Source organism: Tenebrio molitor, chromosome 1 (assembly GCF_963966145.1).
Source record: "Tenebrio molitor chromosome 1, icTenMoli1.1, whole genome shotgun sequence".
NCBI classification, from domain to species: Eukaryota; Metazoa; Arthropoda; class Insecta; order Coleoptera; family Tenebrionidae; genus Tenebrio; species Tenebrio molitor.
In genome coordinates, this window is record NC_091046.1 from 32,393,658 (window position 1) to 32,412,876 (window position 19,219).

The 19,219-nt window shown below is 32.5% G+C and overlaps 1 protein-coding gene across 4 annotated transcripts in view; it reads left to right on the top strand.

Moving 5' to 3' along the window:
• tei (teiresias) overlaps positions 1 to 19,219 on the top strand; it is a 281,205-nt gene that overhangs the window by 105,816 nt on the left and 156,170 nt on the right. The gene's annotated exons all lie outside the window — the stretch shown is intronic.

Here is a 19,219-nt window from a genome sequence, read left to right on the forward strand (position 1 = left end):
CAGATCAGATACTGAATGTCCCTTATTTAAATTTGAATTTCAAAACGTTGTTTAATAACGTACAAAGCGCAATCTATTTATGCGATCAAAAACTTGTTCTTACGTATACATGTTAATAAGTTATATTTGGTTGAGTACTGAATAAAATCTCCATAAGTATAAACACTGTGATTAAAATTGGCTTATCCATAGCTGTTATCAGACATACTCGTACGCGGGGTGTTGTAAAGCTTCATTGTTTAGGTTAGGATAATTTGGCTAATCCCTAGTTTCTCGACAAGAGCATGACCTGCTACCCACTGCAGCTAATATAAATTTAAATGCACTCTCCATAATTTACATGTAGATCTGTCGTGTGAGTGTCCCGATAGGAATTTACTACAACTAAACAGATGTTCAAATTACAGCTCGTGAATCAGAGTTTGACATGTCGACTCAATAATCCCGTGACAATTCCTCCCTGTGGCGGATGTTCTGATTGTTAACTTGGATTATAAGATTCGTCATTAATTCAGGACGCAGCTTTCCTAATGGATAAATGTATTTCTCGGTTATTACATTTTTTGAAGTAAAAGCATTTAACAGATCGCAGATTTTACATTCCAGAAAAAGTATGAACTTTGCCATTTTGACTAAACTCACGTTATAGCATTGTAATTGTTATTTGCTATTTCACTACAAATTGTACCTGAATTTGGGACAGCATTTGAAATTTAATTAATAATGCACCGTAGTTACGACAGTTTCAGGGAATTCTGAAAGACAAATATTTAAATAGAGAGCACCGAATGCAGGCTTCCCGATCTTGAATTTTATAAGACAAATCCAACTGTGCTTGATGAAAGGATGTTAAGGGACACCTCTATCTGCTTTTAACGAAGATCAATAGTGGCGTTGTTCTATCTACACCCTCGGCAATAAAGGCTCCCTGGATCCTCGGCGTTTTATTTCTTGCTCCGCGATTGGTATTCTAAATAAAGTGTATTTAAAAGTAAAATACGACGTACAGTTTGAACTAGTTTCCCAAGTTTGGAGGAACTAAGTTCGGCGAAACAAACTGTTCGTCATAGTTCACTAAGAGCGTAAATAATGCGGTGCAAAACAACGAACTGCGTTGATGAAGGCTCATACACATTTATACCTGATATTCGCAAAAAAAAAACGATTCTAGTTTCATTACCGAGAGGCTAACTCAAGGATTTTTCGGATATAAATCTATTTTAAGCAAACATGAAATCGTAACTGCGGAAGACGTATGAGAATAATGTTTGTTTACATTTATGTTAAACTTGGATGTAGCAAATTCACGCAAACTAACTATTGTAAGATTACACAAGACAAGATAGTTGCAAGATAAATCCTTGAAGCTTTCTGATATCTTTCCACGGTACACGACAATATGAAACATTGTACGGATGTAGAATGAAAATATCGCAAAGTTAAAATATTTTAATTCTAAACCCAAAAAAATTGGCTGTTTAGAGGGGGTCACCTAAAACATTACTGATCTATTTAATTTTAGTTTCATCTGTTTAGACTAAGTTAGGGTAGATTGTTAAGATAGTCATAACTATTATGATAACTGACATGTTGAATAAGTTGCAGTAATTATGTACCTGTACCTCTGTGTCACATGATCCCTTTTCTACGATTTTAATCAGTTGAAGTGGGGTCACCTTATTCTGGTCTGTTTCTAATGGTAATGGCATTTGTCAGATTTGACAGCTCAAATGCATTCACGTTGGTTTGTCATAAATGGGAGGCCATGGAAATTTTGCATTTAATTTGGTAGTAAAGCTGTCTGTTGAATTAGGTTATGTTTTTCTAAATTTGAGGTTATAAATAGGGTCAATGTCTAGTGCATTTTTGACAGTGGCGCTAATATTTTTGTAAATACACTCAAAACAAAAATTTTTATTTTGAATATATAAATTTTTAAAGTTTTTTACCTTTTTGACATTCTGCAAAAATGAAAATTTAGTGTTTAAATTGGTTTGAATTGTTCAAATGAATGACAACGTCTTAAACGCAGATTTATTGTTTTGAATGTACTTTCAAGATTGTTGCTCATTACCATAGAAACATCAATTAGTTCGCATTTTTGCCGCGAAACTTCTTACATTATTTTTGCTATAGTTTACAATAGAAGAACACTCAGACATCGTGGGAAATTTAGCAACATGTTATGTTCATTTTGATGGTCCGCATCCGCATGTCAGGCACTTTGGTGACGGAAAACAGTGTGTCCAACGTTAAAAAAATAAATCATGGCCTGTCATTATGCTAAAAACAACGTAAACGGTGTTTATAATGTCTCTTCAAATGGAGCGATTTTAAGGTGAAAAAAAGGTGTACTAGTACAGGGTTATTCTAAATGCCGCTTTCATGTGAACTGTCATTTTATTAGGTGAAAAGTGCGGTGATGAGATTTTTATTTATTTTTGTTAAAATTAACGATTGAATCCAGAAACTGTTGCCTTGCAGAAATTTGGCAAGAAAAACAGTCAGCTCACAATTTTTTTCCTCAAATTTATAGGTAAAGCAAGAACCAATTGTGCAAAACAGAAATTTTCCAGCAGTAATTATTACACAAGAGTTATTTTTATATTAAGTGTGTCATTTAGAATAACCTTTTATAAAATAGTTGTACAGAAATCGCTCATATAAGGAAGCAAAAAATTCAATTATCAAAAATTAAAACCAGTCGTGTCTGTTAATGGATTTAAATGTCCTTAATTTATTTATTCATTATATTTTCCCATCAAGCTTATGCTTATGCTCGTAATATGATGAATAATCGATGATATGACACATGAAACCGGAGCAGCATATTCAATTCGTCCTACGGACCCGTTGAATCTGCAGCTCGGTTTCTCTAGTAGATATGATCGATGATAATAATTGATAAATAAGCATGTTATATGTATTACAGCTGATTATATTACTCACACTTTTGTGTAATATAATTTGCGGTAACTTGTTCATAATTTTTTAAATGTTTTTACAATTAAACACGTCATAGGTGTAGCAAAGGTATACATCTATGACCCGTATTAAAATTGAAATAATTATTAATTTTGAAAGATACCGGTAATGTTTAATTAAAACGATTATTGTATAAATCTCCTATTTACTCCACATAAAACTTCTGATTCTGTATAATTCAAGGAAGTATTGATATGCTAAGACAAGTTTGAACCATCTCCTAAATGATTTGAAATTTATGTGTCATATTTTATGAGCGTTGCAAAAACGGCGCAAAAGAGCAGTCTCCTATCCACTTTATTAAGCACTTTACATACAAAAAGAGGAACTGGCAAGTCTATTTTCATGCAAATGTTAGTTTTTATCAGCATGTGCGTTTAAGATTTCCAGTGTCAAGTTGAGAAAAGTCAAATGGGCACCGAGCAATAAAGTGGAAACACGAGAGCGTTTTGTTCGTGAATCTCTTCAGCTTTGTCCGGTGAAGAGACCTAAAACGCCATTATTTCAGTTTGTGCAACTGAGGTCGATAGATCTCGCCCCCATGCCACAGATGAGGACCCTTCACGAAACAGTGAGATTTTTGCGAATAAATGGATGAGAGTACCGGAAAATCTCTTGGAACGACACCTGTACCTACTGCTTTGATACACCGAGCATAAAAGTATGTCAATGGTCGTGCTCTCGTTCTTGAAAATTTCAACAATGTGCAATGCGCAGAACTGGGAAAGCACGATAAAAGCAGTAAAACTGTACGAAGAACTTAGAATGGTTTTCTGTTAACTATTCCAAATACTTAACGTATCGTATCACTATACGATTACTCATCCATCAGAACATAAAATGAATTTACAGTTAGTTATATTTTCACGTTTCTTTCAGTCAAAATATTAGGGAAGACCGAGAGAGTTGTGGCCATTGAAGATAATACGGATCAGTTCTAGAGGGTGGACGCAGTAATAGTCGCGTTTTATAGAAAACTAATCTGTAAGTTTTGGGGAGGATGCCAACTGTTCTCGACATGAAGGAGCTACTTTTATCATTTTCTTTCCTTATTCGCACTTTGTCAGGTTTAGTAATAAATCAGGGTCTGCTAATATCTTCCTATTTCAAAGACATGTCTGGTGGAGGTAATATTCTCAGATAGTCGAAAGAATTGCACATTTCCATATTAACGTATCTAAATCATACATGAAATTTTATTAAGAAAATATGGTGGTGGTTTTGGAATTCGCGAAGATGGAGTTTTATCGCCATGAAAATATTGTTTTATTTTCCTGTTTGAAGAGTTTACGACTACCGCTCGGTATCCGTTAATGGAATTGTTACCGATGTTTTGAGAGTAAAATTTTATATAAAACATTATTACGTCGAAGGCAGAACTCATTAGGAGAATGTCATTATCTTTATTTTTGTATTCCACCAGAAAGTTGCGCCATAAATTCCCTCCATAGCTTTCATATTCTTTACAAAAGACCGTTGTTTATTATCTTTTATCTTTCCCTTATTTTTAATTGCACATTTCCGTTATTTAGTGCTCTTTTATTACATAAACAGACCGCTATCTTCGTCGTTCCTCTTATCTTCGGTTGAATTTTTGAGTTTGTTTTATTTGCAGAGTCGTCGGAAAAAACGTTTTATATTCCTTTTTAATTAACCGCGTAATTAACTCAGTTTTCTTTTATTCTGAGTGAAATTACTTTGTATTGATTTCCTGTTAATTATTCTCGCATTGTTTGAACGAACGACGTAAAAACGGAACAAAATTTCTTCAAATCGGATTTGCACCTGTTATGATAAAACGCGATAAAAGCGAGTTCTCTTTTACCATCTTCGCGTCTCGTCCGCAGCGTCTTTATATTATAAAAGACATAAGAGCAGCTTCCTCTACATTTCCCGGATATATTCCAGTTTTTATCGTTCCATATCGTATTTTCTGGACCAAGTGCGCACGACAAGGGTATTTTTGATCCGTATCTCCTTCCTACCATAAAAATGCTAAACGGGCCTGCTCTCCACTACATAGACGCCCTTATTAAAGATTTATTGCTGATATTATCATTTATATGTTTTCGTTTTTTAAACGCTTGTTCTTGCCCAATATATTAATATAACATACACACAAAAAATTCCTTTATATTGTCGTTCACATCGTGTTTTGTGCACATAACAATGTCAATTGATTATCAGGGGAATTTCTAGGTAAATTCTGTCAAATCCGCAGTGGTTAACAATCGCGTACATAATTTTACCACAAAGAAATTCTACCTCGACAGCATCACAGTTGTTTTTAAAAAAAGTATTTCTTCTGTGGCACGGTATAAAACAATTTATTTCTTTGATCTGGCAAACCCAAAGGACACGTTGTGATATCGAAAACACGGTTGAAAAGTATTCAATTAAAGTACTTTTAGAAGTGGTTTTAGTGGGGTAACATTTTTTGCTTACGGGCATTTCAAACAAGTCTCCTAAAAGCTGCAGAATTCAATTCCCTTTTCGCAACACTTAGTGTATGTTACATGAATAAAGACGTGGGGCATAATATCATTTATTTATCGTATTGCTTTTAACTTTTGCTGTCTATTAAACACGATGACTTGAACTTTCCGCTCGATATCACTTTTTAAATTTCTGCACAAAGAAATCTCTTTGGGGACTTTATTATTAAAGTTCACGTCACATTATGCGAACTGAAGTGCACAAAAGTTAAAAAATAACTCTTCGTTTTATCAATTGTAATTTGAGACGTTCGTATAGTTTAAAAAAAAAGTCAACTAAAATGTTTAATAAACGATTTATTTTAAGAATTATGGTTGCAATGCTTCGATTTTTTATTCTTTTAATATTTTCTTCCAGGTAAGTTTATTTTCATCTGTCCGTACATCTTCCATCCATTTCCGTTGGACGTCTAGTAGACAACATGTCCTGTGACTCTTGCCTAGTAAATATCAGCAGGTTTGTTACTATCTCACAAAGTAAGATGTTCAAATTTGTATAGGATTTTATATTAAATTATAAAAATTATAATAAACGGTTGAAAATGTTAAAGATAAGTTAGTGTTTGAAAATATTTACTAAGTTTTATTTAAAACGGTATTATTTAGAGTTAAAATAAACTTAAAGATAGTTTAATTGCCCTCGGAGCTAGTATCCCCTAGTGGGTTATGTATTAAAATACTACGTAGCTGTAGGGCCACGTTGGATGAATAAATAACGGCGAAGCAATCATTGAGTTAATTGTGAATTTACATTTTCTAATTAATAACTATAAAGGGCGTAATTTGCTTTCTAAGACAACAAATTTTGCTTGGTGTATCGAGCAAATAATCCAAAATAAATGACTTTGAATTAATTAAGTCACAAATGTTTAAAAAGCATGTAAAATTATTTTTTCTATAATTGATTCAAAAAATTGATATTCACGCATAGACATAGTTATCCATGCGTGAAGTGGGTCATTTCCTTACGTGTATTTTTTTACATTGTTAGTACATACTATAGTAACTATAGAAACAATACATAACAGTGTGTGAAACGCGATTTCACGCACAACTTTTTCTGTTTTCCACTTCACCCACTGTTTTTTATTAGTTACCTAGCAACATGCTTACTGGTCGATATACTTCGGATTTACTTTGAAAAATTTGAATTTTAAAATTTAGTTTTGAAAGCAATTATAGAAAAAATATTGTTTATACATATTTCGTACGTGAAGATGTTTTTTGTGCATTCAAAGAATTTTACTGCATCGACCTGCGTCTTGCTTAAAAGACCTTTTCATGCACAAAAAACACTCTCTTCACGCACTTAATATAAAAATAACTATTTTGGCGAAACTTTTGTTACAACAATTTTGCTTACATTCTATTATGGAAAAGATACGAAAGAAAGTGAAGACACACAAAAATATTAGCGTTTAAGGAAACAAACGCTGAAAATGTTCTTGCCAATGTTGCGAGGAAAGCAAGAAGACCTCATGAAGTCTCCGCAATTACGATAGTCTTTGCTTTATTCCGTTTTTAAGGAAATTACCGCTTAAGTGGCGAAATAGCCATTTTAAATTATAAAGGTCTGCGCGAAATGGAGCACTTGCTTAATAGGTTTTTCTCGGGTACAGGGCACTGTACGAAAATGGCTTTATGTCAGGTACGGGATTGCTAATTAAACAAACGAGTAGGAACTATTACTTTAATAATCGTTAGTCGTTACAGCTGGAAAATCGCTAGTTATAGTTTTACGTGGCTGTTAAAACAATTTGCCATGGAAGGAAAACACATAAGTTATAAATGCAACCGCTAATGCTATTACTCAAGTTATTATCTAGTTAGTTTGGTACAGAAGTAAGTATTAACTTGATTTTAATCAAATAATTTGTTACAAATGTTGATGCACCGAAAAAATTAAACGTCTATTTTAAGTGTATAACCAAATGAATACTAGATTATTAACTATGAAAGGTTACAGCTTACAGCTCTGCTTATTTAATCCCGGATCAAAAAATAGTAATAAACACGTGAACGTGCGGTGCTCTCAAATATTTTGGAATAATACAAAGTGTCTATAAAAGAACATAATATATCCTGTGGATATACATATTTAATTTTTGTCGTTCTGCAGCATATTGTGGTACCAAATAGAGATTGTAAGTCCATTAATGATAGGTTTTTAATAAAGGCTGTTGTAAGATGAAAAGTAATTAGAATATAGAAAAACTCAAGAAAATCACAAGCAAAAGAACTAAGACATGGAACTCACAACTGACGCTCAGATTAATAATTTTACATTTGACTGTTGACATCTGATTTGACGGCTTTTTAACGGCTTGACATAGTTTGACATAATAAAATTCTAGAGCCACACTATTCCACAGGACTCTTGATATACTGTTATACGTAGATACTTTGTAGAATATTATCATTCTCGTCAAGTCAATTTTAATTTTTTAATAGAAACATTTTTCGATCATTTGGTTTTTCCGTCCATTTCCGTTTCCGCGCAATCATTCACCATTTTTTTAATCATAATTCCCCATTCTTTGCAGATTTGGATAGATAATCAAATTCTAATTGCCTATGCCTATGTACCATTTATGACCTTTGAACTGATGGTTTCTAGATATCGCTTTTTAAAGATGGCAGTGGAATTCTGATTTTACAGCGAAAAAAAAATTTCTATGAGAGATTAATATTCACATTGCTAAATTTCGATATTATTAATATCAATAAAATAATTTTAATATCAATAAACTAAAAAAAATTCACATAATATAACACAGACATATAACACAAAAATTAATAAATATTTAGAGCTCTCCGTTGCTATGAGAAATCTTTGGTGTTTAGAAAAAATTTCGATTTTACCACTTGTAATTTCAGCAACGGGAATAGTACCGCAATCTCTTTTTAAAAATTTAAAAATTCTGGATTTAGATAACACATTGGTTAACTCACGAAGTACATTGTCGATTTAGATTTTTTTGACGTTTGTTTTAATTTTAAAAATTGCGTGTGTCATGCCAACGATGTTGCCAACTAAAGATTTCAAATGTGTTACCAACCTAACAAAATAATTTTCAATCATTTATAGTCACTCGGTATTAGTTATCTAGCAACATGGTCACTGCGTTGATACTTCAGATTTCCTCCAGAAATTTGAATTTTAAAATTTAGTTCTGAAAGCAATTATACAAAATAGTATTAGTGGAGTAACGATAGACAAAAATACGGCGTTATTTCGGAACCGGTAGCAAGAGTTCCGATTGTCATAATTTATTTTTTTTTATGTCATGAATACAAAATACTAAAACCTTTATAGGTTAAAAATTGACGCTCATAGCGGGAAATACACTCACCGACACAAAAAGCGACTCATTATGATTTCTTTTATAAATAATCTTGAAATTATATTTTTCATTAAAATCTTATTTCCTGCGTTTAATGTTTTGTTTGTCGGATATTCTTTGGCAAAGAATAACTTAAATAGCACCTACCAATACAACATGATACCAAAAAAAAATTCTAAGACAATGAATTAGTAGAACTCTTCAAACGATCATTGTGACGGGTATTGGTAAAAAATATACAAGAGATGCTGAAAGTAAAAATTTATTAAGAGTGTATTATAAAAATTAAATATTTTCCCCGGTTTCATCCTCTTCTATGTCATTTTCATCTAAAAGTGTTGATGGTGGGCAATTACAGTGGCCTATTTTTGAACACGTTGTTTTTCAGGAATGGAAAAACAAAATAATCAAGGCAAGTTGTTGGTACAATTGGGAGTAAAAAAAAACGGACATCAAAATTGTGACATTTTCAAAAATTCAATATAATCCATTCTTTATTATCAATGTGACAGTTTATGACAACTGGAACATTTGAAGAATTGATCAGACCTACCTACTACCTTGTCAAAAATAAATTACTCCCTATATTTCGAACTTTTAGAGAAATAACGTTTTTCATGTTGTGTAACTAGAATTTTCAGAAGTAATTTTGAATGCCTAAGGTTGGTTACTATGAATTGAGGGATTAAGTTCAATTAAATATGCCGACAGAAACCAAAATTGATTGTGAAACGAAAAATCATCTATCACTTAGCGAGGCATTAGTCATTAATTTGCAACTGTGATAAGGAATTAGCCACAGCCTTACATTTTTGAGATATCTTTTATCTGCCACCAGAAACCACATAGCCCCCAACCTAACCAAATTTATGGCAACCTAGTATCGAATATCCCTAAATCCTAGAATGTAATTTATTTTTGACACGATTGTAGCACAGTTATTAACTAAACTGTCACAATCAGTCTAAATAATTTTAATGTAGTTTTTCACACTTATGACTGTTATGTCAAAAATTATGTCTGGTTTTTTTTACTCTCCTCTGTAAGTGCCTTGAAAGTCCGGAAACTTTTGTTGAAATTCCTCGAAAACTAGAGGTGTTGAATAGAACGATTCGCCGCACCAGAGGAGTATTAGACGCTGAAAGTTGATCAAAAGTCGAAAATTTAAAATTTAATTTCATTAAGTTGAACCATGTAGTGGGGTAGTAGATAAAGTATGTTGTCATTTGCCGGTTAAAAAAAAAAATGCACGATGGCGGACGCCCACACGGACCTTATTGTTTCTCAGGGCTACGTTCTGACCTGCTGCGTTATTGGTTATACGAAGTTTCAGTGTCAATTTTTTCTGTATTTATAAAGTTTTCTGTGATGGACTCGAGTCAGTGAGCGTTTTGATTATTTTTTTAATACCATTAACACAAAGGAACTGCAACTGGAAGTTATAAATAACGTATGTTGCAAAAGTGGGGTATTTTAAACTAATTTCCAAGGTCTTCCAAGGCCCACTTCTAATTTTTACGTGTACTAACCTCTATACAGAAGTGACTTAAAAAGAAAAAAAATCACCAAAACACACAGTTAGAAGTGTTTAAAATCTATCATCTAAGATTTTTTTCAATTTTTCAACATCATTTATTTTGAAGATATAAGGCTAACTTGATTTTTTTTAAATGGCATGGGGGGTCAAATTTAATCTTTTTAAAAAGAGTATTTTTTTTTGTGGTTACATTGCCCAACTATATGAAATTAATTTTAAATTTTCGACTTTTGATCAACTTTGACCGTCCAATACCCCTCTGTGCGCCGTTTCTGAAGTAACACTGCACACTGAAAATTTTTTGCTCTGAAGTGAACATATTGCAATAGCAATTTTAATAGTCAATAATTAATAATGACAGTTCTCCATTGTAATGACATCTGATGACATTTGAATTACATTTTTACGTGTTGCCAACTGAAGCGTATTACTCACGGACCTCGATTTTTTTTATTTTCGATCGCATGGTATTACTAAACACTTTTTTGTCAAAAACCATTAAAAATAATTATATATTTTCTTCAAAAAATGCTAACTATGCGACTCTAGAAGACAAACTGAACGTGTGTGAATATAACAATATACTCTTCCCAAAGTCATTCTATATTGTTCTCTAGTATTTTTCTTGCGAAAATAACGATTTCTAACTGGAAAATTTCAGTTCTTATAAATAAACAATAAATTAATGAAACAAACAATGAGCGGCAATTTTTAACCTATAAAGGTTTTAATATGTTTTATTTATAACACATTAAAAAAATTTCGTTCAAATCCGAGCTCTTGCTACCGGTTCCGAAATAAAAACCTAACGTTACTCCACTATATATTATGATACAAGTTTATAAGGAAGCCTTTAAAGCACGCGCGACGAGTTTAAGAGCACGACGCGTAGCGGAGTGCTTTTAACGTCGCAAGTGCTTTAAAGGCCCTTATGAACGTGTATCATACGCTATTTTTTATTATACTGCACTACAATTTGAAAATTATAACAAAAAAAGTAAATTGAAATACCTTTTCCGAAGTAATCTGTGTCATTAATCGTTGATATAGAAATGATGGTCAATTGTTGTTGTTTCGTTGCTATCATAAATTGTGTATAAATGTCTATTTATCATTGTTCACAATGTAGGTGAATTTGTTGTTACCTAAGCAACCCTTAAAGCTTTAGTGTTTTAAAGGCCCTTTTTCGCACGCATTTTAGTGTCAAAAACAGGGATTATGATTTAGGTATAATAAAAAATATTGTTTATATTACGTGCGTGTTTTTTTGTGCATTCAAAGACTCTGCCTCGACGTGCATCTCGGCGTAAAAGACCTTTTCATGCATTTTAATATCCTTATAGCCGTTTAAACACATTATTAAAATAATGCAGTTTTTAGTTTTATCTCCATTACAATTTATTGGTATTATTGACCTGTAATACCGGAATGCCGAATAATTGCATCATATTGACTATTTGCGGAAGAAGGACTTCTTTTTGCAATATTTTACTAAGAATACATTTTTTAGACATCAACAAAACTAAAGAAGAAATGTTTTTTTAAGTATATCTGAGCTTCCTAAAGCTGAATCCTTTGTAGACACTACGTGGTCGACAGCCATAAAGTGGCATTTGTACTCAGTGCTTGTCCATTATTCATAAGTTGGTTTAAGTTTAGACGAACATGTTGGCAAAGCAATCACGACACGAAGAGGTCAACGTTAGATCTTTTTCCTAGCACACAAACAAACGCGTGCATTAAAACAGACAAGAATACCATCGAGAATCAAATTGCACTCCGGAAAACCGAGCGTTATTACCGCAATTTCGTCCCATCTCAAGAGCCGCCATTTGCCGTTGGCTGCACAGTTTGCTCCTGAAATGCCAACAAGAAGCTGTAACTCCGAATTACCAACTACAATGAATATATCAAGTTATAACATAAATTAGGTTACTTCAGAAGATAATTAGACCTCTATGTGAGGTGTGCTGTTAAACAGCACTTTCCTACTAAACGCGTGTTTTATTGGAGTTTAATTTATGACAGTTATTTTAGGCAAGCTCTCGCTTAATTTAATGACTTTGAACGTGTCCTCCTACATGAAACCACTTCTCATGATAGCAACTCGAGACTTTTAATTGCTTTTTCTTTTGTCACTCAGTTATTATGTTTTCACATTATATCTACATGTGAAATAATTTAAAATATTAACTTTATTAGTTAGTAGATAGTGGACATAATCACTCATCAGATTAACACTGAGACGAGACCTACATTAATCCGTCTTTTGACGTTTCATAGAACAATGAACGCTGCTGCTTATGTAACAGATGTCGAAGGATAACGTACACATCCGTACATAACGAGAGATTTGTTGTGCAAAAAAGTGGGGGAGAAGGTCTCAGGTTTATGTTAAATATCTATATATCTATTTGATAAGAAGTTTTAGATGAAAATATTTGACAAACACTTGTGTTCTTTTAAATTCATATGATTGTCATTTGAAAAATATATACATACATATGTAGATGTATAAAAATTTTATCAGTAAAATTCTTTGAAGATGATTTTATTAAGAGACTTTATTTTTACCAGTGAAAACAACTTTTTGATCGAACGAAATAAAAACGTAAAAACTAATGAAGTAAATAACTTATGCTTTACATTAATACAAGTCTGCTTTTATTTTCATAAACTACTGTAATTTATATCGTTTGCTAAACGTCAAAACTTTAAATTACCTATTTATATAATCTCTCGAAAAATCTCATTTGAAACTTCGGCGAAACCTTCATTGAGGAAGCATTTTAAACACGACCGTGAAACTTTAAACAATTGTATTTTTTCCAAATTCCATTTGTAGAATATTTGCAATAGTTCCTAATGGACAACTTCAATTCCTTTTTCAAGCATGTACGTTAATTTCCTTTTTCTATAATTGGTTCAAAAAATTTCCTTCAAAAATTTGAATTTTAAAATTAAGTTTTGAAAGCAATTATACAAAAAATATTGTTTGTATGTCGTGCGTGAAGATTTTTTTTGTGCATTCAGAGGGTTTTACTGCGTCTAGGCTTAAAAGACCTTTTCATGCACACTAAACACTTTCTTCACGCACTTGATATAAAAATAACTATTCTATTATACCTGAATCATAATCTCTGTTTTTGACACTAAATGCGTGCAAAATCGGCCCCCTAAAGCTTTAAAGTCGCTTAGGTAACAACAAATTCACCTAAATTTTGAACAACGATAAGTACACATTTATACACAATTAATAATAAATATACATAGTAACGAAACAACAACAATTGATCATTTCTACTGAGTGCCCCAAAATTCGCGAAACAATTCAGTGGGGCAATATCAACTCATGTTAGAAGATCATGAGAAAAATAATAAAAAAATCCCTTACCTTTTAGATTTGAAGATATGGAGGCTCAAAAGGTGCCGCTTTGATCTCGTTTTAAATATTAAAAAAGATTTTGAGCATTTGTCTTTTACTAGCCAGTGGCATAATAATAATTCTGGAGGATTGTGATCGGGTTTGCAATTATTTTCTTTCATTATTTCCAGCATTTCCAAGTAGTAATTTTCTGTCGGTCTTAGCTCAAATAACGTATGGCCACATGGCTTTGATTTTTCTCTTGTGCAACTCGTATAACAATATACTATTGTTTACTTGTAGCTACACGTGTTTTGTTAAAAATAAGTTTATCATTCAAACTTTTTCATTTCGTACAGAAAAAAATAGCATGTTCAACTCGTAAGAAAACTGAAGGTTTACTAGCTTGTGAAAATGTAATCCACTCGCTATCGGTCATCAGTAAACCTTCACTTTTCTTTACTTGCCAAACAATTTACTCTTATTATTATAGACATAAAACAGAAAAAGTAATCTCTGCAAGTTGCGTAACATCAATAATTGATAATTTAACAAGGTGTGGAATGCCATAATTATTCAGCTGCAAAACGTCTGTAACGAAAGTTCTTGAAATTCTAGATATATACTTTCCAAACTTTATCGGCGACACTTAGTCGTGACAAAATTAATTTAACTTTTGAGAGAACATGCATACCCGTTGCTGCAAGAACACCACTTTTATCGACATTCAGAATTTCCTGGTTTCGTGACAGGGACGACTTTAATTATTGTGGAAAACTAATAATTAGCTTTCGTCAGCTCACAATGTCTTTCTAATAAATGATTCGTACAAGACAAAGTGTTGGTACATACCAGGCGTCCTTTCAATGCGGACACAGACCGGTCAAACAAAAGGGGGATTGGGACTCAACTACCCTTTTCAACGGTCTAGACACGTGTCCATTCGACACTGCTCCATTTCCTTCTCTATACAAAGCACTTACTCGAATCAAATAAAAGGAGCTAAGCACTGAAGACGTGTAGTTTGTTTTTTACTAGAACATTTCGATTAGAGCTGAATAGATGTGGGAGGAAAATACATGTGATATTTTCAATGCCGTGTGGTGATTGCGGTGCGGCGTCTATGGTGCACAAAATCTTGGTATAGATTCTTATTAACACTTCGGAATTTCACATTTCATTCAAAAATACTACCAGATATGATTTTCTTTTCTTTTAAACCAGATTCTTGATTGAATAATTTTATACGGTACGTCAAATGTTCCACATTTGTATTGAAACTACGAGTATAAACACGATGAAGTAATTTTAGCCGCAGAATTGGATCTTTTAAAAAAGAAGAATATTTTTGCACAACTAAATTACTTGCGCTTGTAAGGAAATTATTGTCAAAAATTCAGTAAGCAAGAAATATTTTTATTTTCTTTGTTAAGGAAATCATTTTAACCATGATTTTAACCAGTTGCATTATACCTCATATGTGCATTTATAATATCACCATCTAAGGATATTGTTCCATATTTTTTTATTTTTTACTGCTTTTAATAAAGATACTTTAAAAATTAAACACATTTTAAGTTCAGCACTGAGGTTTCGTTTAAAAACTGAATCTTTTTTAAGGATGGTCTGTTCCTTGTTATATTTTTAATGATTAGCGAAGACACTGTACAGTTAAAATTTAAATAAACTAGGCAAAAATGAATAGGGAATTTTTCCTTTTTTGAATTTTTTGTAACTACAGTTTAAAATTTGTAATGAAATGTGTTAGAAAAAAATTTATATGCACATTAAATGTAATGTTTCAAGTACATGTAACATTTCAAATTTATCTAGTGTTTAAGAATACGTGGGAGGACTGGGGCAATTATTTTGCTTTCCAAGAAAAATTGTGGAATTCCCTATTCATTTTTGCCTAGTTTATATGTATGTAGTAATAAATTAATCCGTAATCGATACTGTGCTCCCTTTTTTATATAACTTACTAGTAAGTACTTGAATATTTTGTATTACACACACATTAAACTAACGCCAATAAATGTAGTACATGGTCATTATAAATGATTGTCCCATCGTAGGTGGCTGTGCGCTATGCTTTAGGTGCGCCGCTACGCCCACTAAAGTGTGGTCGCTGAACAGATGGAATAATAAAACCGCCTCCTAGTGCCCGCGTATTTTAAACAGGAGCTTCCAATCGGCTTATTCAAAACGTGCGCATATTTTTGAAAGCCTGATGTACATCCACAAAAATTACTTGACGGCATCTCATTAATTTTTAACCTCGCTTCAGCAGTTGGACTACGTGTTCATGTTTGGAGCAGATGTGCACGTCAATGAATGCAACATTTTTCTGAGTCTATCAAGTATATCATATTCTTATGAGAATGATAAATGGCAAAGAACCTGCCTCATTGTGAAACAGGCTTCGGCGTATATCGTTCTACGCAACTAACGCCACATCCCTTTTTTTATTACTCCATCTGTTCAGCGACCACACTTTAGTTGTTACAAACATTTATAATGACCTCGTATTATCATTACATCATAAAGACAAAGAAGAATAGAAAACTGTATTTACTAAAGTATTAAAAATTTCCTAAAAATAAATACATTATTAAGAACTCTAATGCAATTTGTTATTTCTCTACGTCTGTAATCTAAGGTAACTTTGATGAATATCATTCTCCCTTAATGGATAATAATGTCGGCAGTTTCCAAATTTCAATGAATTTATATGCTTTATTAAATATTCTAAACATTTGTATCCGGTGTGTCAAAAAGGACGAACAGGCGTTTCAATAGCATAGCATAGCATAACATAGACCCCAATTTTATACCAAAAACTGTTCTGCAGCTTTCAGTTAAAAAAAACTACCGTATGTAGTTGTTATGGTTACACTTTTTTCTCTCAGTGTTGCTCAACACGCCTAATAACAGTAAGGCTAGGGCCACACTACAGACTAAATAATCGGCCGATAATTTAGTCCTATTGGGTAGCTTCCGCGCCCACCACGTAAACTAAACTGTTTTCGATCAATCTGTCGGCCGACTACAATCGCTTTAGTGTGCGCACTCACATAAGTCCTCATACTTATGAAGCAACCAACTAAATTGTCGGCCGACGAAAAGTCTGTAGTGTGGCCCTAGCCTAATAAAATAACATTCAAACTGGGATGTTTTCCGTGCTTGGGCGTTAACGAAAGCCTAAATTTTGTACTTTTTTGGTGTTTCATGATATACATATTACATATTGGAGTTGCCTTTTTATAGAGTAGTGTTATCAAAGATGTCGTTAAATAACCTGGGAATTTTGAAGCCCGTATGCATAGATTTCTTAACTTAGTTAAGGGAATAATTAAGGTATCTTTATGAGATTTCCAAATTTCAATATTTAATCGGTAAATATCTTTTTAAATTTATAAGATTATTAAAACACGTTCTAACCTCATTAAACGAGACTTGGAAAAGAAACCTATGCTCTTTTAAATATCGCAGTAATTAAATTGATCGGATTTAAAGGACAAAGCGGCAGAGAGTTCATTAAATTGGGAGCTACATCTGAGAAAACGTTATTTAAATCCATTGGTGTTGATTGCGGAACATTTTGCGAAGGCTTTACTCTATTTTAATTGATAAGCGACCACACGGTTTTGGGTGTATAATTATTCTTTTTTATTATACCTGAATCATAATCCCTGTTTTTGACACTAAAATGCGTGCGAAAAAGGGCCTTTAAAACACTAAAGCTTTAAGGGTTGCTTAGGTAACAACAAATTCACCTACATTTTGAACAATGATAAGTAGACATTTATATACAATTTATGATAGCAACGAAACAACAAGAATTGACCATTTCTATATCAACGACTAATGACACAGATACTTCGGAAAAGGTATTTCAATTCACTTTTTTTGTTATAATTTTCAGATTGTAGTGAAGGTATAATAAAAAATAGCGTATGATACACGTTTATAAGGGCCTTTAAAGCACTTGCGACGTTAAAAGCACTCCGCTACGCGTCGTGCTCTTAAACTCGTCGCGCATGCTTTAAAGGCTTCCTTATAAACTTGTATCATAAAATACTACGAGTATTTTGAAAATTAATTTTTTATGTTAATTTTCTTGATCTCGGTATTAAATCTACGTTTGTAGTTCCAAAGATTTATTTGATTTAAATGTTATTTTTTTTTAAGATCCTTCGTGAACCAATCATTGTGGTAGGAAACACACTATAAAAGAAATTATTTAAAAACATGTAAAATTGACATCCTCTATAATATCGTCACCTAAGAAATTCCAACTACTTTCATTCAACAAGTGTAAAAAATATTTTTTTTATTAACTTTGGGTATGCTACTTCTGAATTTTGATGGCTATCAATGGCTTAGTATCAAATCGGGTAACATTAATATAAATAACTATCCGGAATATTGGTGAAGGTATATTCGATTCTTTTATTGTCAAGAAATTAACAGAAGTGTACACGCCATAACATTTGAAAAGGTCACAAGCTAGGTTAGAATATTTATTCGTAATTAGAGTGAAAATGGAAATTGCCCAGAGGTGAACGATATACAATTACAATGGCAATATTAAATTCATCAATTGAACTCTTCCATAAATTAATAATCTCTCCAAGAACGATCCAGTGTTGAAATTGTACGTAAATATACACCAACGCACTGTCCTTGAATTAACCAGTGTTAAAACTTCCATTACATCTTTCATCTTTAATTGCCACATTGGTAATAATTAATATCATTCGTATTGGTATTTGGTGCCAGAGGAGAGAGATGAACGTAAGCCCATTTGGCTGACTTTGTCAAAGCACCCATTTTATTAATCGCTTTTTACATGTACCAATTTTTAGCGGGTTGATCCTACGCAAGTGTTCTGACTTTTTTGGGTTCTTTCTTCTGCACTAGAGTATAACTCTAATCCTCATTTCGCCTTTTTTTGGAATTCTCTTGTTCGATATTGTCAATGATTGTAAAATTACTATACCTCGTCTCAATTTTGTGCACTTGATTCTAACGGGCTTAATTTTTAGATTAACTTTTGTGGTTCAATGACTTCAAGAACCATTTCTTCAAATATTAATATTCCTGTTTTTTTTCTCTTATGTACTACATACAGGGTGGAACAAAAGTATCAAAATATTGGCTGTAACTTTTTAATTTGACAATTTATGAAAAAATGTTTAATATAAAAGTTGATTGGTGTATTATCCTGCATCATCTGGTCTTTCTAGTTTGTTCCTATCTTCTTTTGTTTCGCTGCTATGGCAACCACCTTTGGTTTTTTAAATAGCACCCACACATTTTTTGTGTGATTTTCAAACAAGCGTATCTTTCAGTATTCATAAATACAGTTTTGCCATTATGGGGAAAAAGAATAAAATTTAAAAAAAAATAAACAAAGGTGATAAAATTAACTTACTAAGTAATAAAATTCAATATCAAGAATGCCATGGAAATTTGACAATTTTTGTTGAAC